The 24,261-nt window shown below is 47.5% G+C and overlaps 1 long non-coding RNA gene and 1 pseudogene across 1 annotated transcript; both read left to right on the top strand.

Moving 5' to 3' along the window:
• Positions 1 to 4,332, top strand: part of LOC135292576 (zinc finger protein 850-like) — a 159,458-nt pseudogene extending 155,126 nt beyond the window's left edge.
• Positions 4,333 to 20,466: 16,134 nt separating this feature from the next.
• LOC135292618 (uncharacterized) lies at positions 20,467 to 23,989 on the top strand. Its single transcript, XR_010354849.1, has 2 exons — positions 20,467 to 20,890; positions 22,806 to 23,989. It is a non-coding gene; the product is annotated as an uncharacterized LOC135292618 (long non-coding RNA).
• Positions 23,990 to 24,261: the final 272 nt, after the last annotated feature.

Raw genomic sequence — 24,261 nt, 5'->3', positions numbered from 1 at the left:
ATTTTTGAGGAGGTTTAGTGAAATTTTTGGGAGTTTTTTTGAGTTTGGGTGGGTTTCACTTGGATTTGGTGGGATTCTCTGGGGTTTTGGAGGATCTTATTGTAATTTCTTGAGGAATTTGGGATTTTTAGCGGAATTTATGGGGGATTTGGGGGTCTGGGGCCTTTGGGGTTGTCCCAGGGTTTTCTGGAAGGGCTGAGAGGCATCAAAATCTCCTTAAAAGCCCCAAAAGTCCCAATAAAACTCATGAAATCCAAAATAAATCTCACAAAATCCCATTAGAACACCCTAGAATCCAAATAAAAGCCCACAAAATCTTTTGAAATCCCAATAACCCCCAAAATACCAATGAAACCCTGTAAATCCCCCCCAAAATGTCCCCTAAATAATAAAAATCCCATAAAATCCCCCCCCCAAGACCTAAAGAAATCATGGCAACACCCAAAAAAACCCACAAAACCCCAAAAATCCCATGAAAATTCTGAAACAAAACCAAATCCCCCAATGAATCCCACTAAATGCCGCGACAATTCCAGTAAAATGCCTCAAAATCTCCTAGAAATCCCAATAAAACTCCCAGAATTTATGAGAATCCCAAAAAAACCCAGGAAAATCCTAGCAAAACCTCCCAAAATACAAAAAAAAAAAAATCAATAAATCCCCAAACATCCCCAGAAGAACAAACCCCCCCCAAAGCGCCAATAAAACCCCCAAAATACAAACACCCCCAAAATCCACAAAACCCCCCAACATTTCCCAGCATGTCTGCAGTCATTTCCAGGCGCTGCCAGTGGCCCCAGGAAGGTGTCAGTTCTCCCAGTGTGATCCCCCAGTCATGCCCAGAATATCCCAGGTGCCTCCAGCATGCATCCAGTCCTGCCCAGTTCCTCCAGTTTGCTTGCAGCATGATCCCAGTTTCTCTCAGGTGCTCCCAGTAGGCCAAAGTGTGATCCCAGTCACTCCCTTTCAACCCCAATATGATCCCAGTAAGCTCCAGTTGGATCCCAGTCACATGCCAGCCCTCCCAGTGTGGTCCCAGTATAATCCCAGTTGCTCCCAGTCAGGCCCAGTATGGGGGATGATGTGCAGGGTGTGTTCCCAGTCACTCTCAGATATTCCCAGTATCAGTCCAGTCCCTCCCAGTATGATCCAAAGATGAGCCCAGTGTGCTCCCAGTCCCTGCCAGTATGAACCAGTTGTGCTCCACATGGTTCCAGTTGCTTTCATTTCACCCTCCCTTTGGTTCCAGTCACTCCCAGTATCTCCCAGTGTATCCCAGGTCCCTCCAGCAGGTTCCCAGTCCCTCCCATTATTCCCCAGTATGATCCCATTTGCTGCCAAGCACTCCCAGTCAGCCTCAGTGCAGTGGCACTCACTGCCAGGATGATCCCAGTCACCTCCAGCATGATCCCACTTGATCTCAGTAGAAGCCCAGTTGTTTCCAATCCCTCCCAGCACACAGCCAGCCACTCCCAGTTGCTCCTGTCATGATCCCAGTTGCTCCCAGCTGCTCCCAGTCACCCTCAGCATAATGCCAGTCACTCCCAGTAGATCCCATTTGCCCCTACCATGGTCTCAATTGCCTCTGCAGGCTCCTGCTCACTCCCAGTATGATCCCAGAATGATATCAGTACAGTCCCAGTATGATTCCAGTATGATCCCAGAACAAACCCAGTGCAGTCCCAGTCACTCCCAGTATGATGCCAGCAGAGCCCAGTCCCTGGCAGTGCTGCCAGCGCTGGGATCCCGCAGCCCTCTGTGCGTTCCCCCCTCCCGGCTGTGCCGAGAGGAGCCCCAAGGGCTGGCAGTGCCCAGGCAGGCTCCCCAGCAGGGCCCAGTTTGGATGTGGGGCCCCCAGTTGTCGCAGTTTGCCTCTCCTTTTGCCCGGGCCGGCTTCCCCCCTTCTCCGCAGCGGCCGGGAGCAGCCGAGAGCCCCGCGCTGCCCGTGCCGAGCTGTGCCGGCTCCAGCCCCGCTCCTGCCGCGGGCTGCGAGGGCTCCGGGAACGGGGCAGCGAGGGGGTCGCTGCTGCTGCGGGAGGAGGAGGAGGGAGGGAAGGGGAGGGATGAAGGAGGAGGAGGAGGGTGGGAGGGGAGATGGAAGAGGAGGGGAAAGGCGGAGAGAGAGCAGCCACAGAAGCAGAAGGAGGTGTGGTTAGGGAGGAGAAGGATTAGGAGGAGGCGGGGGATGGAATAGGAGAAGGGGCAGGAAGAGGAAGAGGAGGGACAGAGGCAGATCAAGGCTGAGCAGCAGGAAGCACGCGGTCGAGCCCTCCGTGCATTCGCAGCCCCCACCTGTGGGATCATCGCCCCCATGGCGCAGGTGAGCGGGGAGGGGGAGCTCGGCCCAGATATCCCGGGGGGTCCCTGGGCTGGGATTTTTTTGGGGGGATGTTTGGAGAATGAAGAAGTGCAAGGCTGAGCGGAAAAGGCCCCTTGGGGGGACATCGGGGGGTGGCGGTGGCGGCTGGCGGCAGAGGCAGCCTGGAGGAGCAGAGCCCTGTGTCCCCCAGGAGCCCAAAGTGGGGAGCCCAGAGAGGGGGGAGCGCCGCCATTGGCGGGAGCCTGCAGAGGCTGGAGAGGGGCAGGGGGGACTCCTTGGAGCCCCTGCAGCCCAGAGCAGAGCATGAGGGGAGAAGGGAGCCCAAAAGGGAGCCCAAAAAGCCCTGGCAGCCCTGAATGGGGAGCGAAGAGGGGGCAGCTTTTGGGATTGCTGGGACTGCCAGCAGGCTGGGGAGGGTGGGCACCGAGGAGAAGGGGGACCCCCAATGCAAGCGTGACCCCAGCAGCTGGGACAGAGGAAACTCCCAAAGAGCAGAGGGGAGGGAGCAGGGGTGGGGAACTCCTGGGGAGGGTTTTTCAGCACTGAATCTTGGTGTTTGGGAGGTTTTTCTGGAGCCTAGGTCGCTGGTGACTTGTAGAGATGGACTTGGGCAGAAAGACCTTCAAACTCAACGTGCTCATCCCTTGGTTTCCCCAAACCAGGATTTTCCGTTGTCACTTCTTGTGAGGCAGTGAGGAAGAGGAAGATGTCCCTGGACATGGAGTCAGGTGAGGAGGAAGTCAGTGCCCCTTTGCCTCTCTCTCCTGCTGCATCTCCCAGCCCAGCACAGCAGAACCTCGTGGCAGAGGCCGTTTTGAGCGGCTCCACGGCGCAGGAGCCCAACGGGGAGGAAAAGCCCCGGAGATGCCGCACGAGGAGGGGCTTCAAACGCAGATGGCGGGGATCTGAGGGGGAAAGAGCCAGCCTGGGCCGGGAAGGCGGCCGGAGATGGAGCCAGAGGTTGGAGCTGGTGGTCCACGAGGAGGTTCCTGATGGGGAGAAGCCCCTCACGTGCTTGGAGTGTGGGAAGAGCTTCACGTCAAACTCCAAACTGATCATCCACCACAGGACCCACACTGGGGAACGGCCCTATGAGTGTGATCAGTGCAGAAAGAGGTTTCCGAGCAGCTCAAATCTCCTCAAGCACCAGCGCACGCACACAGAGGAGAGGCCCTTCTGCTGCCCCGACTGCGGGCAGGGCTTCAGGCACAGCTCACATCTTGTTGTGCACCGGCGCATCCACACTGGGGAGAGGCCCCACGAGTGTGAGGAATGTGGGAAGAGCTTCAGGCAGAGCTCCCACCTGATCAGCCACCAGAAGACCCACACTGGGGAACGGCCCCACGAGTGTGGGGAATGTGGGAAGAGATTCGGACATCGCACCAGCCTGATTGTCCACCAAAAGATCCACTCTGGAGAGAGGCCCTATGAGTGTTCCGAGTGTGGGAAGGGGTTTCGGACCCTCTCCCATCTTTTCCAGCACTATCAGAGTCACACAGAGGAGAGGCCCTTCTGCTGCCCCGACTGCGGGAAGGGATTCAGGCACAACTCCACCCTCGTCACCCACCGGCGCATCCACACTGGGGAGAGACCCTACGAGTGTCCCCAGTGTGGGAAGAGCTTCTCCAGGAGCTCTCACTTGACCCAACACCAATGGAGGCACCGGTGAGGGAAGCCCTGCGAGTGCGCTGAGTGCGGGAAGAGCTTCGTGCGCTGCTCCAGCTCCATCCCCCACTGCAGGAGCCACGCTGGGCACAGCCCTGGTGACCCACATTCCCTGTGATCCATGATGGGAACACACCTGCCTGATTCTCCTTCTTCCTTTGGCTTTAATTTTTTTTCTGTTCTTCTTCTCTTTGCCCTCCAGAAGGCATGAGGGATGGATCTGTCACCTCAAAACCACTCAAATCCCACTGAAAACAACTGAATTTTAACCCATAAAGGCTCAATCCCTCCTCAAATTGCTTGTTCCCTCCTCAAAAAAACTCAGTCCTGGGCCAAACTCACTCAATTCCAAAGCCAGCAGGATGAGATGGGGTTGGAAGGGGATTGGGAGAAGTGGGATCCCAATTGGGAGTGGTGGGATGGGGTTTGTGTGGGGCTGGCTGGGTGGGATGTATTTGACAGCAAATAAAACTTTCAGAGTTACTGATTTCTGTCCCATTCATTTTCAGTCAGTTCTGTTTGCAGAGTGCCGCCTTCTCAGCTGATTAATTTGCTATGAAATCCCATTTTTAAAATCATCTAACCCAAACAATCCAAAAACCAATATCCAAATAAAACCACTCACCCACAATTAAATTTTGAAAAATAATTTGAATTGTTTTAAAATACTTAAGGGTGTTATTAAAGTTTAATTATTTGGTTAAAATGTATGAGAAATTCTAGTGGTGCTTGGTTTTGTGTTTAGTATGTTTCTAATATGAATTGTTTTACTAAGGTGTGTTAGACTGTATGACAGTTTTTTTAGATATTTTTAATCTAAGGTATATTAGTTATGGCATTAAAATTTTCAGGAGGTATTTCGTAGTATATAATTTGTTTATGTTTCTTGGTAATGTTATAGTAATAGTTATTGTTGTTTTGGCTGGAATCATTGGAGTATGGTAAGGAAAAATATTTCATTTTTATTATAATTGATTTCATTGTAATTATAGTTTATTGATTTATAATTTTGTTATCAGTTGTTGAGAGGATAGGAAGGAAGTTCAAGGGCAGGAACATTTTTTCCCCAGCTTGTGCAGCCCAAGTCTGGGTGCCATTCAGCCCAGAGCTATGGGATAATATTGTAGTGCCTCCCACACACATTCTGCCTCCAAGAAAAGTTTGGCTTGGCTTATTAGAGTGAAATAAATAGAAGCGTAATAAAAGGGACAGTTAAACTCATCCCTCTTGAATGACTCTCTTGCTTTCCAGTGTCAATCCTGCACATCATGCTCCCAAGGCTTGTTACGAACAAGTGTCTGAGATTGCTTAAAAATTCCCAGGCAAGGTTCAGTAAAAACCAGATTGAATATTAAGCAACAGCTCAAGAAAATTCATTGGCAACATTCACATTATTACTTACTGCTTGGTTAAGGAACAACATGGGGAAAAAAAGCAAGAAACAAAATTCAGTCAATCAAATGAGAAACATTCTGAGAATTATGTGTGTGTGTGTGTGTGTTTAGGTGCATTTGAGAAAGGGACAGATAGGACAAGGATCCAAAGGAATGCGGCCTAAAAGCTTAACAGCACTGGAGCTGAGCAGTGGTTAAACTGGAGCCTCCAGGAGTGGGGCTCTTGGCCCAGGATCCATGGCTGCTCAGTCATGCTGCCAGTGCAGCAAGCTTGAGAGCGCACTGGCTCTGCGAGGCCCCACTCAGAGGGAGGTTGCTGCTGGCACCTCTGGGCTCCAGGAGAGCCCCAGGGGCCTCCTTTGGGAGCGCTGTTCATGGGCCACAGGCGAGGGGCCTCAGCCATCAACGCTTCATCGTGGCCGCACCATGGGTCAGCAGCCTGGCTCTGAGAGTGGGAGAAGGAGGATGTCATGCCATTGAGGCAGGAAAAGCGGTTTCCAAGGCAGTTCACAGGACACCCCAGGAGCTCGTCAGACAGCACAAGTGCCTGGCAGCGCTCGGTGTCTCTGGGAAGCTCAAGAGGAGCTGGGCCCAGGGGCTGTTCAGCAAGGCCCAGGCCTGACAAGCGTTTCTCAGGTCACCGTGTGGCCGGACAAGGCCGGGGCCATTCGCCACCACAATCTGAAGCACAAGGTTTTGATGTAGGGTATAAAGCCATGGCCCAGTGGAAGTGGGCCGTGTCCTCAGGCCTGTGGGCGAATCACAATGCAGATCCTTGTGCTACTGATTCCATCTCCCCCACTTTTCTGAGTTCTTGGTGGCAAGGTCATTTAGGTTAGACACACAGCTCTCTGAAGCTTTCTGCACAATGAATTAAAGTGAGATTACACATCCCAAATTGTGTTCTGTTACAGTTTAACTGATTGATTTAAGAAATTTCTGAAGTTGAAAACGTGCTTCTTCAGATATTTACTGTGTGTGGCACCAAGCACAGAGGAGAGATTTAATGTGAAAGGCATGGCCCAGGCAATGCTCTTTTGACAAGTTCTGCCCTGAGCTGTCCTGAGGAAGATCTGAAAGGTTCGATGTCACTAGCACAATCTCCTGCAGTGGCTGCTGGCCAGCAGAACAGGGCTGTCAGCTGTGCAACAAGTGTTGCCACAAGCAGCAGCTCAGCCAGGGCAGCAAATCAAGAGCTGGGAAGGAGCTGATCTGAAGGCCAAACCTCCTTAGCTCCTAAAAGAGCTGGAACAGTTCCTCATTCCAATGAGGTGCAGTGTTGGACACAGCTCTGTGTGAGCACTGGACACAAGTTGCTCCCACTGAGTGCTGTGATGGTTTCTGCAGGAGCTCTGGGCTCCTGTGTGTGCTGGACACAATGAGGAGAGAAGGAGCCAAGTGCACTGACACACCTTTGCCTTGAGCATGACCCGGCCTGGACCAAACACACTGCAAGGTTTCCCCTTTGGCCCATGTCTCAAAATGTCAGGTCAGCTGTTGGACAACTCAGGTTGGTTTGGTGTCAAGGAATTTCCTCAGAAATACTGGGTTGGTCTTCCTCTGTGCCTTCCCCTCAGCAGCCTTGGGGCTGCTCCTGTGTGAAGCCATGTGTCTCACACAAGTTTGGGAGAACTTAATACAGGACACTCTGCAATGAGTCGTCTCCTCTAAAGTGTTCCAACAATCCCCTTCCAGTAACAGGAAATGAATACTAATAGATGAAAGTGGAAAAAAATTGCAACAGTTTATTAAGAAGCGGAATAGCTGAAAAGCAAGCAAAAAGGCCAGTGAGTTCTAGATATCAAACTGCCAGACCTCACCGTCCCCCTGCTGGGACAAAGACCCAGAATGCCGGAGGAAAATCCCCCCAGGACACGCGTTACAAGGTGGTGCTGGGTTCTCCCTCAGGAAGAACAAGAGCTGTCACGGAGCAGCTCCAGCAGCAGATGAAAGCTCCATGCTTGTCCAGCGTCGACTTTCTCCCAGAGGCAGAGCTCTGTGGAGCGGTCACGGCAGGTGAAGCAGCTGGGCTGGAGCCCCTCGGTGTCTTTTCCCCCCGGCGTGGCTGAGCTCACGCTCTCGGGCTGGGAGCGGGGCTGCTCCACTCCTGCCGGCACCATGTCCCTGGGCTTGGACAGTTTTCTGCCAGGAGAGCCCAGCATGCTGTTACACAGATCTTTCATAAAGGCCCAAACCAACTCCAAACACTCTGCCTACAGCAGCGTTTCACAAAGGGCTGCAGAAATCCAGGACAGCTGCAAGTGAGTGTCAGACGGCTTTTGTCTTGTTCTTGCCAGCAGAATTCTTGATGATCTTATGCAATTTTATTCAGATGTAACACAGAAGCTGTGGTTTTTTATTGAAATATTTCATGATGAGTAACAAGCCCTGGGAGCATAAGGTACAGGACTGATGTGTGAAAGTATGAGCATATCCTCCAAAGTGACCAGTTTAATTGTCCATTTTATTACCCTTGTATTTATTCCACACTAATAAGCAAACTCAAGCTTTGCTTGGATATAAAACAGGCACGGCATACCCTACGGTCTCTTGCAGGGTCACCAGGGCTGGCAGTGACAAAGCAGGCAGTCTGCTTCATTGGGAATCACTACAGATCTGCATCACAATGTGTTTTTAAGTAGCATGGTATTATTAAGATCTCCTTTTCTACATGAGATACAAAAAGGAGGTTCTGAAATGATTTCCATGCAAGCAGGCAGTAAAGAACTGACCCTGCTATCCTAATGAAGCTTTGGCTTTGGCAGTTGCACTCTTCCCATTCATCTTTTGACACAGACACTCCAGGTTTTCCCCACACCCCTGCAAGGCTGGCAATCGCTGTTTCCCATTTACTGTTCTTCCCTAGAGCAAGTACAGTGGCTGCTTTGAAACTAAAAGCCCTGAGATCTGGAATCTTGAAGGAGCATGAAATGCTAATTAAGTGTTCCCATTGGCAATACCCAGGTCTGCACTTCCCAGAGCTCTGAAGCAGCAGCAGGAGGGCCAGGCATCATTCCTGTTGGTGGATGTTCATGTTTCTGGTGTGCAAGAGCAATGGCTTTGAGGAGGGACAAAAATGCTCCTATTCAAACAGTGACTGTGCAAGGAGATGTGAAGTTTCACTGCCTTTTTTAGGATAGTTTAGAAAGATCTAAGAGAATACTGTGGCATGGAGCAGGTCCCTAATTTTTTCTCCAGAGAAATCCCCAAAGGACACATCGGCTCTGCTGGTGATGGCAACCCCATAAGCTCGTGGACTTGTTTTCCCTGCAACATGCCAGCCTGCCTGGGCTTTACTAGGCCAGGACTAGGCCCATAGCTATGCCAAGACATGCAGCCACGTGACAGAGTCAGACAAAGTTTTCCTTCAGAAAACTCAATTAACACATTCACATGCAGTTTCTTCTAGAACATCAGAAGCTGGCAACCATGAGGACTTTGCTGTCAAAAGGTTACAGTTTGCACTGGGCCCAGAAGTATTTTTCCCTAAGGCAAAACAAATTGAAATGTGAAGTTTAAATCTTCAAATGACTATGAAAGGAATCTGTAGAATAACTTCTGGAAAGGCAGCATTGTCAATGATCATGCAGCCCACCAAGTGCTGGAGCGGAATCCAGAATTGCTTGTTCCAGCTATGCAGGAATTCATTACCCTGGCAAGCACTGGTCCACGGCAACAAATGATCCCATAGCCCTGGGCTGAATGGCACCCAGGCTGGAGTGGAAATAGATTTGAGGAACCCTTGTCACTTGTTATTGGCCTCACAGCCCACTCATCCCTTGGCAAGCAAGTTGCAAAAAACACAGTTGGACTGCTGTCCTGGGTAAATCTACATACAGATGACTTTTCCAAAGCAGGGCATCTTTTCCCAGTGAAATACACATCCTCCTCTTACCTATGAAATTGTGCCTGAAGTCACCTGTGAGCCAGATCTGTGTGAGATTGCAAAGGAGCAAAGCTTTGGCATTTGAGCACACTTCTCTTGGTTTCTTTGCTCAGGTTTTGGTTGAGCACAGAACACATCCAGGTAGAAAACTTTTGACCATACAGGATCTTTTGGTTCCATTGTCCCCCAAACATGTGAAGAGGTGGCCCCATTGTAATGCCAATCTAAAAAGAGTAGCACAAATGACACAAAGAAAACACGGCAAAAGAGGAAGAGGAGCAGCCCAGTGAGGAAAGCATGTGGTGAGACACTGGCACATGGAGTGAGCTGCACTCCCATAACCTCGAGGCTAGCAGGTCCTGGTCACACATTCTCCTCCTGGTTTATTTAATTTTTATTTATTTATTTATTTACCTTTTTCAAAAACATCATAATAAAATATACACAATTAAAAATATGTCATCAAAATTTCAAGATACAATCAAAACATATTTATTCAAAACTACATTTAAAGATCAGAACATATGTACATCTCTAGCTAGGAAGACTAATGCATAAATCCTATTCTTGAAACACTCTTCATGCAGGTGGCAGCTTCTTCCTGAGCTTGGAGGAAAGAGAGCTCTTCTGGATGGGAGGGTAAGAGATAATGGGAAGTCAGAACAGAAAACCTGTTGGTAAGAGTGTAGGCAGTCAGATGTGCAACGTGGAGACACAAAGTACAACAGAGGCCACAGTGCAAACCTAACACAGCCAAAGCACCATATTTCATGGGACATATTCCCTTCCAAGATATTTTATGGGACATTATTTCCAATAGCTGCCCAGGGAAACATGGTCCTACGGGCAGACACTTGAGGCAGGCCAGGGGGCAAAATGTTGATCCACTTCCAGAGAGCTGCCACAGGAACAGCCTGGCCTCTGGGCTGCCCTGGGACAGCAGGGAGCCCAGAGCCCTGTGCTCTCCAGCAATGGCTCAGCTGCACATGCACCCTCCTGCTCCTCTCCCTGCCCCACAGCTGAGCAGCCCTCCAGCTGCACAGGGCACTGGCAGCAGCACAGCTCATTGCAGGGCCACATGCAGGGCACAGCTGTTCCCTGGCAATGTGCACAGCCTGGCTGGGCTGCCACAAGACCCTTCCTCCCAGCAGAGAGCGGCCCAGCTCCCCCCTCACCTCTGTGTGAGCCTGAGCCAAGCTTGGCCTTAACCTTGTCCTCAGTCTGGAGTCGCTTCAGGCCCCACACGCCATGACTAGGAAGGGAGATGGAGAGAGCAGGGGCAGATGCACGCCCTTCCTTAGTCTTTTGTCATTTTTGGCACAGCTAAGAAGTCACATCCGGAGGTGTCCAACTCAGCTCTTGGTCAGCTTTCTGGAGAACATGATGGCTTCACCAGCCCAAAAGGCTGTTGAGGTTTTCCCGCACGTGGGGAGGCTTGCTGGCAGCACACTTCCTCAGCTGGGTGCCCATCACCTCGCAGAGGGCACAGGCCAGCTTGGTGAGCACAGTGCGGACGCTGGCGCTTGGCACAGGCAGCGCCTTGTTCTCCAGGCAGGACCAGAGCACGGGCAGGGCGCAGCGCTGGACCACTGCAGGGCTCCTGGCATGAACCCACTCCACCAGCACTGCCGGGAGAGAGACACAGCTCCTCACCCAGCAGCCTCAATGCAAACAGGGATCTGCCTCTGCTTGTGCTTCTTGGGAGCCTCTCTGGCTGAGGTCAGTGAAACAGCACACAGAGCCCCATGACCCAGAAACGGGCAATGCAGCTGATCATCCTTGAAACAGAACCACCGACCCCTCAGGACTAATTTCTCCAACCAGAACCTTGTCCCTGTGGCAGACTTTGTACCTTTCCTAAAGCATTTCACAATCTGTTTCTGCAAGAACAATGACTGAAATGTCAAATTGCTTTTTATTTCCATTAAGAAGTTGTCTAAACTCACACTGAAGATTTGGAAATGCACCCTAGAGAGGCAATTGAGAGATTTCTAATAAGAGGGATGATTCAATGTTTGTAACTTTGATGTCAAGGGCCAGAAGTCTAACCTGGCTCTCCCCTTTGCTCAGCGGTGCACAGCAAAGGGCAGCATTAGAACCCACTTCAAAACTCCAGCCCACCAGAGATGGGTGCTGCCTGACAGCTGGATGAGAAACACCAGTGACTAGCTGCTGTCTTTGGCAGAATGCTTTTGAGGCTTCCAACAAAATGCTGTTTCAAACCTCAGGGCATCTTAGAGAATTACCCAGACCCCATTGCTGTGGCATTTGGACATCTCCACATTTCAATGGCATTTCCACTCCCAGTGTTAATGGCATTTTTTCTTATAATGTCCACTGAAATAAGAGCATAGCGAGAGAAAAATGCTGCACAGTGGATGGAAATTTAACCAAAACACAAGTGTTCTCTCACATTGTCTCTGAAATTTGCACTCTCCTCATTTTCTGAACTGAACTATATCAAACACAGACAAAAATTTACTACCAACAGGCTTCTTGCATGGCAGATTGGGCTGGGAGATCAAAACCTGAAGTGCTCTGGAGACCATTCTTATTTTCTGAGCAGGCAAAATGTTATGTAGCAGCTATTTACTATGCTGTGGTGGAAGAGACTTCATTTTCTCTATGCTGTTAATCCACCAGCACCTTAATGCAGCAATTCAACATTGAAACAGCTCCTGAAAGACCTCCATCCAATTCTGCTAAGCAGGGAAAGGGTTATGGTACTCCCTTTCTAAATGGGAGTTCATTTGAGTTTAAATGTAATTAAAGACATTGGTGACTATTGAAGGTGAGAAACAGCTGTCTGTTCCTACTAAATCTCAGAGAGAACATCTGCTCTTTCTAAAGTAGTCCTAAATTATGCTTAATTCCTTTATTTGAAAAAGAGTTCAAAAGAACTGCAAAACTAAATTCCCTGTTGCTGGAGATCTACTTTATTCAAATGCTCTATAACGGGCCTTTGACATTCTTAATCACTGAACATGCCCTTTTGAGATTCCTAATGAAGACACAAAGTTATTACACCTTGCATTTAAAGATGCTGGCATAATTAGCAGTGGATTTAGCCCCAGCTTAAGCAAGGCTAACAATTGTCTTCTCTGCTATATATTGAGATTGTAATTTTTCCATTCTTTGGCTACTGCTGACATAGCAAGCTCCTCTGAGGAATCCATTAACAGCTGCATTTGTAGCATTTGGGACAGTGCTGAGACAGGCAGACACTGTTTGCACACCCTGAAATGCTCACTCCAATGCCACTTGGATTTCAGCACAGGCAGGGAGCCCAGCACTCTGCTTCTGCCCCTGTGCCCCCAAAGGCTGCCTTGCACTAAATCCCTGCCTCTAAGACGTGTGTTGAGTTTTGACCTAAGCTGTGACCGCCAGGCTCTGCACGGTTCAGCCTCAAAACTTCCCAAGAGAAAAACAAGAATTCTGTGAGAACAAAACAAACTGATTCCCTGAAACAGCGTTTGCCACCATTTTCCCTAAAGGATCACAGATGTCCCTGAGCTCCCAAGAGAGGAGCCAGCTGGGGTATTTGAGCCCCTCCCTTTCCTGCAGGTGGGTTCTGAGATGCCCCAGTGAGGGCTCAGCCCTGAGGCCGAGCTCTGCCCCATCTCAGGTGCTGCACAGCTCTGCAGCAGCCAGGGAAACCTGCCAAATACACCTGCCTTGGCTGCTGGGCAGGAGGGACAAGCTCAGCACCTCCTGATGTGGAGGAGCTACTCTGCTGTCTGCTCACAGGCATTCCCTGTAAATACTCCCTCGGAGACCTCTTGGCTTAGAAGGGGAGGCCATACCTGCGATACTCCCCGTGACATCCAGCAGAGCTTGGCCACTCAGATGACTCCATTGGTGGCTGAACTCTTTCAGCAGTGATACTTTATCTACAAGTGAAACACATGTTTCTGCTCACTTGTCTGAGGTCATAGGAGAAAGGAGAGTGGGGAGGGAAAGGGCAGGGCAACCCCATTTTATCAAAGAAAGTAAATTTCTGCTGATTTCTGAATTGTTTTTGACTTTCCTTCCTGCCTACTTGGCAGGGTTTAAAATTCCAAAAGAAAAGCTCTCCTTTCACATTTGCAAATCCAAACTCATCTCCTGTACCAGGAGCTATGTTAAAGCATTTCACATCAGGGACCTCAAGAGGAGTTCAGTCACATGTAAGAAGCAGTGAAAAGGTTTTGCATCCCAGAGCAAAAAGGAAGAAGCCCATCCTTGGGACACAGAAAGGCACTGAGTCAGGCAGTTCATGACTTCACAGAGCAGCTGAGGTGGAGAAAGTGGAAACTGCCCTTGAAGATCTGCCTTCTCAACACTCCATTTTTCAGGCATTTTCAGAGCTGACATAAGTCTATGTGGCAAAGGAATTTAGAGCAGCCCTTGCCCGTGTAGTTCTTTGCTATTGCCATCTTGCCCCACACAAAACAACACATAGAACAAGGCATGGTTGCAGCTGGATTTAGACTTGCTTGTTACAAAGAAATTAACTTGGTGAATCATAAGTTCCCCTTTGAAAAAAGAAGAGAAAGAAGAAAGGTAGAACATAGGCAGCTAATGCCTATAATGTAGAGCCTGCCAGGTGGCTGCTCTGCAGAAGCTCTGATGGGCCAGTGTCCCTGCATGCCAACAGCAAAGCTGTTCATTTGGGAATTGAAATGGGGACCAAGAAAACTGCAAAACCCCTTTGCCTCTGAATTGCAGCACAGTTGTAGTCCAGGACTTGCTCTTCAGAGCTGCAGCACAGAGCCAAGGGCTGCTGGGACTGTTGGGCAATGCTGCTGCACATTCCAGCCTGCTGGGGACTGGTGCATAAAGACTGCACTTGCACAGCCTCTGGTGGCTGCCAGCTGGAGCCTTCCACAGACAACAGCAGCTACCAAGGCACTCAGCGTTCTCTTGTGTGGGAGAGACAGAGGCACAGGAGAGGAGAGTCCGTGCCCGGGCTCAGCCTTACCCAGATGAGCAATGGATTCTTCCAGTGCGCTCACAGCTGCGGCATGAACCCCGGGATCCTTTGAGTTCAGGTTCTTTGTTATTCCCTGCACCAAAGGGATCATCACCGGCTTCAGGGCATCTTCCAGGAGACCGATGATTTCAGCCAGCACGTCCAGCACCTTCTGCTTCACTTTCTTGTGGCTGTCAGATATTCTCAGGACAAAATAATCAAAAATCTGTGAAGAGAAGAAGCAACATGAAAGCTGGATTAGAATGTCTTTGTTTGAAGAGTGGATATAGCACTCAGCAATGTAGAAGATGAAAGTGATCCTCTCTCTCAGGTCAGCACTTGCTTGCACAATTTCACTCTTTTCCTGTGGGCCACTCACTGGAATGGTAGCGCAACCTCATGCTGCTTGAAAGATTTTCTTCTGTTTTTAAGAAGTTTGGTTGGGGACAGAGTAGTTCCTATTGTATTTCTCTCCATCTAGAAATCATTAAATCAATTCCATTTGTTAATGCAAAAGGCTACCCTTGCTTTACAAGTATGTAAGCAGATATTTACAATGCCCATTTTTCTATACTGTTGCCTCAAGTACTGAGGGCAGCTATGATTTTGGCAAAACTATGGCTGGAGAAGATCTAAGTTTGATGTAGTCTGTCTCAAAACCTGTGTCTGGAGAAGGGCAGGGCTCTGATCAACTCTTCCAGGATCCAGACCATTTCTCAGTTAACTAAGAGGGAGACTTCTGAAATGAAATGTGCTGTACAGCTCTCCTTAGAGCAGGTTCAGTCCCTTGACAGCCACAGCATCAGGCACCATATTGTGGACAAAGGGAAAGAGCAGCTACTGGGAGGAGAAAGGATGGATCTGTCCTTAGCTGTTTTCTTCCTTTCCAAAGAGAACAAAAGGGCCCCCAAGAAGGGTGAGCACTGTCTTTACCAAGAGGAATAGGGACAAGTGGAAATGAGTTCCAGAGTTGTGCCTGAGCAAGACAAGATGGAGTTTACAGAAAAATTCTTTCAAAAAAACTGGGTTTAAACCAACCCAGCCTAATACTTCTCTTCCCTGTGCAAATCCATCATTTCTCTAGAGAAAACAGCCACGCTTTCAGTGGCTGGATTCCCTTCACCTAACCCAACTAGCAGTAGGAGACAGCAGCAATTACAGCAGCAGAAAATTCTGCCATCATCTGATGAACAGCATCAATGGGCACCTGCCAGACAAATGCAGCTGGACTGAAAAAACGTGTCCTGAAGCCTGAACCTGGTATAAATCTGTCTGGGTAAGAGGGACCAGCCTGTCCCAAACAGCCAGGATGGAGTGCCAAGACTCTCTGAATTAACTTTACATCTGCAGCCTTAGGAAAGGAGCTAATGGAAAGGGACAATGAAGACACCCTACATACTTGGACAATGTTAGTGGAGATGAGCTGGGGGCTGGTTTTGCACAGGTCTAGGAGGAGTGCCACTCCTTCCATGCGTGCCTGAAACCCCTTGGCTTCCAGGAGATGGTAAAGCTTCTGGAGTGGCTCCGTTTCTTCCACAGCTGCAGGCAGCGTGACCTGGGCTTTGGCACGGTGTGCGAGGCGTCCATCAGAGGTAGGTTTCACCCTGGAAAATAAATCCAAATTAGGACCTGTTGGTGACAATGCCTTCAGTTAATTGTGAGCAAAACATCTTGAGGAGCTTTCCTAATGATGTTATTTGAAGCTAGAAAATCATGAGGCTCAGAAGAACAACATGGACCTTGTGACTATCATCATGGGAGACAATCTGCAAGGAACATTCTCCCAGTGCTCACTCAGGAAAACCAAGGATGAGATGCATCTGATCTATCTTCAGATGGCTTCCAACGCACATGAGTTACACTGCTTTGTGGGGAAAGAGAGACACTACTTCCAAGTCTAAATGCCTCTTCATATGGGACGTGTGTGCCTTATTATAAGGAAACTCATCACTCTGGAGAAGTGTCTCTACAACCAGGCATGACAATCTGCAAAAGCAGCTCAGATGCATCTGAACAGATGAACAGGGGCATATCTGAAGGATCCAGAAAATCAGTAACAGAGATAAAACCAGAAGCCAGACATCCCAGAACTATGCTCACATTTTGTTTGCTTCCCTAGAGACTAGATGCACAGCTCAACAACCCCACAGGGAACAATTCTCCTGGATCAACCTGTCTCTTCCATGAGCATGGAAAGATGCTAGAGCCATGCTGCTGAGGCATGTGGTCACGTTCCTGCCACTGCTGAGCACGACAGAGCTAAATAAATCCCCTCTGTTATCAGAGGAGCATAGGTAGCTCTGCCACTGGCATGAAGAGACAGCAAGGACCAAATTTCTGTCTTAAATGCTGATTGCAGCACAGGGGGAAATAAACCAAACACGCTTTCCATCAAGCAACATATATAAAGGACAGGAATATCAAGACAAAAAGTCCACCTTGAGACACCTGTTGACCAAAGCTGCAAAGGAATTGCCTTGCTACTTCCTACTCAAACTTGGTACTGTCTGAGGGTAAGAAAGCCATCATTCAGCCAGGCCAAATCACACAGATGAGACCTGCATCTTTGAGGAATGGCACCTTGCTTCTAGTCTGGGACTCCTCATCAAAACACCCATCTGAAAAAGACTCCACTCAGATTAAATAAAAAACCACTCTAGTTCAATTTACTTGTCCCAAGTCAGGCAGCAGAAAAGTGGACCTCTCCTAGCCTCCACAACCCTGCCCTTGCCACTGCACTGGATCATCTGAGCTGCAACCAATGGATGTCTTTTTGTCTCTCCATTTTTTGTGGAAAGCCCTCCAGAGAAGTTGTGTTCAGCATAATGCAGAAGTAGACATTTTTTATCCTAGAGCATTTGTAGGGAAAGGAAACAATCTCTGGCACTGGTCATCTCTGCCAGAAAGATTTGCCTGAGGAGGAGGCATGTGAAGCTTGTCATGGGCTTTGTCACATCTGACAAAAGTGCTCAGTACCGTTTGCTAGAAGGCAATGTGGCCTGGGGCTTCTTGGAGCCATCGTTCCTCTTCTCCACCGGCTCCTTGACAGATGGGCATTCACCCTTCTGGTTTTCCATCCCCTAGAGAGACATAAAGAAACCCCATCAATCTTTAGGATATAAAACACAAGTTAGAACCAGAATCACTGCGACCAAGGCCTAGGGAAACATTTCCTAACTTAGAGAAATAAACAGACCAGAGATTCAGTGATGCCAACTCTTTGTTTTCAATAGCCCAAGGCAGGTTATGGGTGCTACCACACTGAGCAGCAGTCTAAAATCCCAAATTCATTAGTCCTGAGCATAAATGGGAATAATGCAAACTGGTAGGCAATGAGTGGTCTTAAAGGAAGCAGCAGAAAAAGTTGGACTCTTTGGGGGTTGGCCCATTGTGTTGGAAGTTGATTTGGTTCAACACTCACTCTCCCTGTGCCTGCACAAAGGCACACTCCCTTCTATAATGTTGATAAGAAAAATAAAATCCCCCTCCTAACAAACAAAGGATTTTTCACTGGATGCTGCTGAATTCACCAAGCTTCTTCCAGCTCCACAGGGCTTGACAGCAGGGCAGTATTCCCAAAGGACAGACAGTAATTGTAGTAACTAGGATTGACTTGGACATCTTTTGTATATTTGGAAGTTTTCTTGGTTCTACTGCTTCCGTGTCTTTTGCAAAACTCTGTTATCTTCAGATTCTGTTATGTTCAATTCTCACTTAATTGCTTTACTGGGGGTAGAGCAGGGAGACCATGGTGGGGGCTTATCTTAAATGTAAACCCATTTTCTCCTCTTTCCCTTTCCTCTTTGTGACCCATATTCGAAGTATTCAAAACCCCACTTATTCCCTAATAATAGCAGTTCCTTTGTGGCCTGCAGATGATCACGCTGAGGATTAACAGCTCATTCCCAGGAGTAAAATGATTCAGCAGAAGAGGAATGAGATAAAGACACATTGGGTATGCTTGATCTCATGTAAGCAGTGGCAATACTTGCACAAAGGAGACATTTCTCCTGTCAAGCACTTACTTTCTTCTTAATTCTTGTCAGAATATCTTCCAGGTCACGCGTGGAAAGAGATTGTTCCAGAAGCATTTTAAATTTTTGATGGCTCAGCAACATCTTCACCATCTCCTGTCCATAATGCCTGAGGAAGGACAGAAGGAAGGGCAGGAGAAAGGAAGACAGGAAGGGAGGGAGGGAGGCAGAAAGGAAGGCAGGCAGGAAGGAAAGAAAAGTGAAGAAAGGAAGAGTGTTAACAGAAGAGGCTGACACCTTAAACTCATCAGGTGCAACCCCTGCATGAGAAGGCATTACCTACTCAGCAAAGAGGGAGATTTACCTCCACTGGACACTGCACAGTGCTGTCAGCTGAACACAAGAGGCAAGAGGAGAATGTGGGGCCACAGAAAAATACCATTTCACTCTGACACTGTGGCTGTTCCCAGGGAATAAGCAAAACACATCTGCTTTGTTGTCAGAGCCTATTAGCAGTGTCTTGCTGCCATTGCACAAAAATTTGCCTTTCTTTAACTGGCAGGGAAGCCAGGACAAAACACCTCCTGCATCCTATTGATTATTCTACACTATATGTATGCACAGGGGTAGCTAGTTTCTCTGGTGTTCTTGGCAGCTATTAATGGGAATTTCATCATCAAAGTAAGGGGATTTTGGTGGTTTGGGTTGATTTTGCCACTAGGAAACCACAGTTTTCTTCAAGAAGAAATTTGGAGGTCATTGAGCCACAGATAACAGCATTCTAGAAATCTGCAGAAGGGATTTTAGAAAGAGTGAATACATTGTCTAAAGACCCCTGAAATATTTCTAGGAATGTCTTAAGTTAATGAGAAGCAGGAAGTTGGCAATGCTCCTTCTTGCTGGCCAGCCTCAGGTTACCCAGTACAGTCATTTCCCCAGGCATTCCAGAGCAGTGGTCACAGCACCAAGTCTGACTGAACTCGAGAAGCATTTGGACAATGCTCTCAGGCACATGGAGTGACTCTTGGGGAGCCCTGCACATGGCTGGGAGCTGGACTGGATGACCCTGATAGGTCCCTTCTAACTGGGCATATTCTGTGATTCTATGACCTTTATCCACACAGTGAGGTCACTTATTATTTCCTTGAGTTTCCACTCTTTTCTGGTTTTACCTTTAAAGCCAAACACAAAACAGTTTTCCTGTTTGAGGAAGTGAAATGAAGATCATTACCTTGTGTCCTGGTGACAGTCCTGAGCAAGCGTCCCTGCCACCTGTGCCAGCCTCTCAGCCCTGGCTGTGCCTGCCAGCTTTGTGACTCCCATTTTCTGCATCAGGGACAGGAGGAGTTGGGCCGCACACTTCCGCACCTGGGCGTAGCGGCTCCTGGGAAGGAGAGAGCAAACCCTGGGGCACGGGGAGAAGGAGCAGCAGCAGCACAGGCCTTGGCCAGAGCCTGCTCCCTGTCCTTGCTGGGGGAAGGGGACCTGGCTTCTCCCTGCAGCTGCCGACACCTGCAGAAGGTTCTGTCCTCAGATAAAAACAAAGTTAGCATTGCGCTGCTCTGTGCAATGATCCTGATGATCCTGAAGGGCCCCTTCCAACTGGCCATATTCTATAGTTCTGTGATTCTGAGAACTAATAGGCTGCAGGAGGGCAGAAATAGGTGACCAGAGGAAAGAAATGATGTTGATCAGAGAATGAAGTCACTGAGTTCCCAGAATGTTGTATTGTGCTTTTTGTTTTATTAGTAGATTTATGGTTTGATTTGTGATTTGGTGGCTTTCTTTGGTGCTGTTTTCCTTTTGTCTCCGCCTTTTCCCAGTTATTTCATCAACTAGTTTCCAGTTTCTATTTCTCCAAATTTTAGCCATTTATTGAAACCGCTTTTCCTCCTTTGGGATGTTATTGGTTCACTGCTGTTATCTCCGCCTAGCATTTTTACTCCCAACTCTCCTGATTTGTTGAAAGTTGCACCTTCCCCTGAGACCTGCCCACACTTAAAAGTCTTTGTTCGCCCCTTGATCGGGGTCCCAGGAGAGGAAAAGGGGAAGTTTACCATCAAATAAAGTTTCCCTGGGACCCGTGAGCGCTGCCTGTGTTTTATATTGCGCCGAAACAATTGACAACTGGGATTCAACAGAGCTCCAGGGGGAGCCTGCCGCCACCCCTCTCTTGTCATCAGCCAGCCGGGAAGCGACACTTTGGTGCTTCCAACATGGGGCAAGATAAGATCATTTACGAGCTCCTTTTATGACTCTAAGAGGAGCCCATCGGTGAATTTTATGGTTCTATAGACTTTCTCTGCCCTTCCTTCTCACTCAGAAGTGGAGAAAGAAAGCTTGTGGAAGACTTGACTGAGTCAGGGCTTAGCGCAGACAGCAGAAAAAAAGCTGCTGGGCTCCTGCAGCAAGGCAAGGTGTGTGCACTGGGACAAGCACACCAGGGACCCACAGTGGCCGCGCCCTCAGTCTTGGGAACAGGCTTTGGAGCACCGGGAACACCCAAGTCCCTGGAGGCAGCAAGCCGAGAAAGAGAAAGTCCCCAGTCTGTCAGCGATCAGAACATCAGTTTCAGCGCACCCTGATGAGAAGTGGAACTGCTGTGGTGGTCAACCAGCATCACTCATCCGTCAGAAGAAGGCTGGCTGGACGGATATCTCGTCTCCCAGGAAAAATCGGCCAGAGGCCCGGCGCCAGTGGGTGAGCTGTGCCACAGCGGGGGTTTTTATCTTTTTTCTTTTTCCTATCCCTGGCGGGTGGAATTTTCTCAAGGGCCTGTGCCCAGGCCCGTGAGGATCTTCATCTCTGGCACGTTCCCTTTCCCACCTCATCAGAAGGTCCTCCTCTTGTCCTTCTAAGAAGGACAGGAGCAAGACAAAAGACTTTCACAGGTCAGCAGCACACTGGAATTCCCCTGTTCCCTTGTCCCTCAGACTTTCCAAAAAAACCCCTTCCCCGCCCCACCTCCCTGGGAGCTGGCTGGCCGCACTGCTCCGAGCGCCCGGCCGCTCGCTGTCCAGGCCTCACTGGGGAACTGCAGCGAGTCAGGCCCCCCACCCCGCTCTTTGTCTGAGATGGAGGATGGCCACTCCACCTTAGACACGCTTTCCCCCCTGCCTTCTTTTCCGCTCCTGAATCTCTCCGCCAGCCCATCCTCCCCTGAGGGGGCCACATTCCACGGGGAAGGTGTCAGCCCGTTCCTGCTGAGGGGGAGGCGTGGGTCTGAAGCAATGTCTACTCCTTCTCCCAGTTCCGCCTCTGGGGACGAGGACCCCAACCCGGCCCCTCCCCAGAAACCGCTCTCCTTGAGAGCCCCCCTCCCCTCGGGAGGGGAGCCCTGCGGGGAAGAGGGAGAATTGGAAACCCGATCTGGTAATCGCAGTCTTGCTTTCCCCCACAGGGCAGCGGGCCGGATCCATCCCCTCACATAACCCTAATCACTTGAGCAGCCAGCAATTGTTTTACAACATCTTCTGTGAAATTCAGATTGAATTAGCATTTAATTTTTATAAAAGACCTTTTAAATAATTTAGGATTTTAATAAACCCTTGTAAGAAATTTTCAAATTATAGACTTGTGAATTTTAGTGATTGCAAGAAACAATAAGTAAGCAGAGTGTGGAAGGGGCTAACAGCGGGCCTGTTAGCTAAAGGAGCAAGAAGAAGCTGAGAAGAAAGAAGCTGATAAGGAGCTCTCTCCAAGGCTGTAACCAAGGAGACCAAGAGAATTGAGGGACTGAAGAAAGATAAGAACTTCACAGCTGCATGAAGTATATTTAGAAAGTTAGTTAAGTCACTGTAACTTTTCACCAATGGTGTTATGTTGATTTATTGTATCCAATAGTTAGGGTAGAAGAAGCATAAACAATTAAAAAGTGTATAAAAGGTCAGCCATGTTCGATAATAAACTGTTGCCATCTGAGACTGCTTGAGGTCTCTGCTTTGTGTCGTGACCGCCTCGACAACGACAGCAGAGAACCAAAAGAACAATTTAGATGGTTTTATTATTTTTATGCAACTTTATATATTTTTAATAATTAAAGTATTTTAATTTTTAACTCTAAGAAGTGCTGCTCAAGTTTCCCTGTCCAGTTTCCTAGTCAAACCTTACCCAATGTTCCTTTTAATTTTATATTACTATAAATTGGCAAAAGCACAAATTTTAATTCAGTTTATATTTTTACAAAATTGACAAGTTTAAAAATTCAATTATGGAATTATCCTTTAAACCCTGGGTATTGCCTTTTTGCAAAGGGCCCTGCAAAGGCCATACTCACAGTGATGATATTAAAGGGTGAACTTAAAGTTTTTGCTTTAAATTAATTAGAGGTTTTATAACAATTGAGTTTTAATAATAATTAGTTTGTTAATTTGAAAAGTTATTAATGTGATTTGAAAATGCAAAATACCTTTTTAAAGATTTTTAAACAGTGCTTTTTACAGAAGTAAAAGATTATTCATTTGATTAAATTTATAAAAGTTCAAATACTATACAGGTTTTCAGTTTTGAAGAATTAAGTGGTTTTATTTTGAACATATGTTTTTGTATGGTTTTTAAAAAAATGAGTTGTTTGTCATATTTGAAATCATTTTGGAAAACTAACCCAGTTGTTCAGTTGCATGTTATAGAAAGAAGAATGTTATAACTACACCGAAGTCTACTATGCTACATTTGATCATGACCATTTTCTGAACTGAATTTCCTTGAAGAGAGAAAACCTTCAAACTTGAGTTTCCCAACAGAAGAACAAGATAACTGAAGTTTTGAAACAGACAAGATCAGCCAAATTGATGTGAAGAACATCTCATTGCTTTGCTTTGTGTTATGAAATAAATTGTAGTTGTATTAATAAAAGAAATGTTAAATTGTTAAAAAAATAGTAACCAGGAGCCAATTGGTTTTTAATCAATTTAATACCATACCTTCAAGTTTTAAATCATAAGTTTTGAGTCAAAATGAAAAGAAAATTTATATTTATTTAACATGAAATAAATTTGTTTGTTTTACACATTTAACTCCTGGAAACTATGAAACATCTTTCTATGGAACATCCTTTTATGAAATGGTAAGCTTTCTATGAAATGTTAAATTCTTTTTAAGTTTGCCACTTAAAAGAGTTTTTGTTTGACAATTTAAAACAATTTTTTAATTACCTTTTGAGCCCAATTTTTACCAGCTAATTATTCAAAAATTAAGATATTATTTCGCAGTGAATTGAAGAAATGAATAAAATTATAGTTAAAATGCATAATCAGTGAAAAACAAGACAAGTACAAGCTAAATTAGACATATCCAAAATTATTTGAGTTTTTGAAAAATTTTTAAATTATAATTTGTTTTATTTTACGTTTGTAAAATTTTATGATTTATTACACTAATACCTTTTGTTCTTTTAGATAAACTTTAATGCCCTTTTTGTATTTAAGAACGAGCAGATGTTGTATTGTGCTTTTTGGTTTATTAGTAGGTTTATGGTTTGATTTGTGATTTGGTGGTTTTCCTTGGTGCTGTTTTCCTTTTGTCTCTGCCTTTTCCCAGTTATTTCATCAACTAGTTTCCAGTTTCTATTTCTCCAAATTTTAGCTGCTTATTGAAACCGCTTTTCCTCCTTTGGAATGTTATTGGTTCACTGCTGTTATCCCTGCCTAGGATTTTTACTCCCAACTCTCCTGATTTGTTGAAAGTTGTGCCTACCCCTGACCTCCCCCCGCATAGAAGTCTTTGTTTGCCCCTTGATCGGGGTCCCAGGAGAGGAAAAGGGGAAGTTTACCATCAAATAAAGTTTCCCTGGGACCCGTGTGCGCTGCCTGTGTTTTATATTGCACCAAAACAATTGACAAGTGGGATTCAACGGAGCTCCAGGGGGAACCTGCAGCCCCCTCTCTTGTCATCAGCCAGCCGGGGAAGCGGCAGTCCTAGGCATGAAGATGCTCAGGATCTTCCACAGATGCCCAGCAGGCAGTAGGATTGTGGCTGGATGTCACTCTGCAAATGCCAGTGGCTCAGCTGAGAGCTCTGGCAGTGACTGACACTGCACTGAGAGGGGCCACAGTCCTGCAAGGGTCTTTCAT

The sequence above is a fragment of the Passer domesticus genome, unplaced genomic scaffold, assembly GCF_036417665.1.
Source record: "Passer domesticus isolate bPasDom1 unplaced genomic scaffold, bPasDom1.hap1 HAP1_SCAFFOLD_37, whole genome shotgun sequence".
Lineage (NCBI taxonomy): Eukaryota > Metazoa > Chordata > Aves > Passeriformes > Passeridae > Passer > Passer domesticus.
This window is presented reverse-complemented; position numbering and strand designations above follow the sequence as displayed.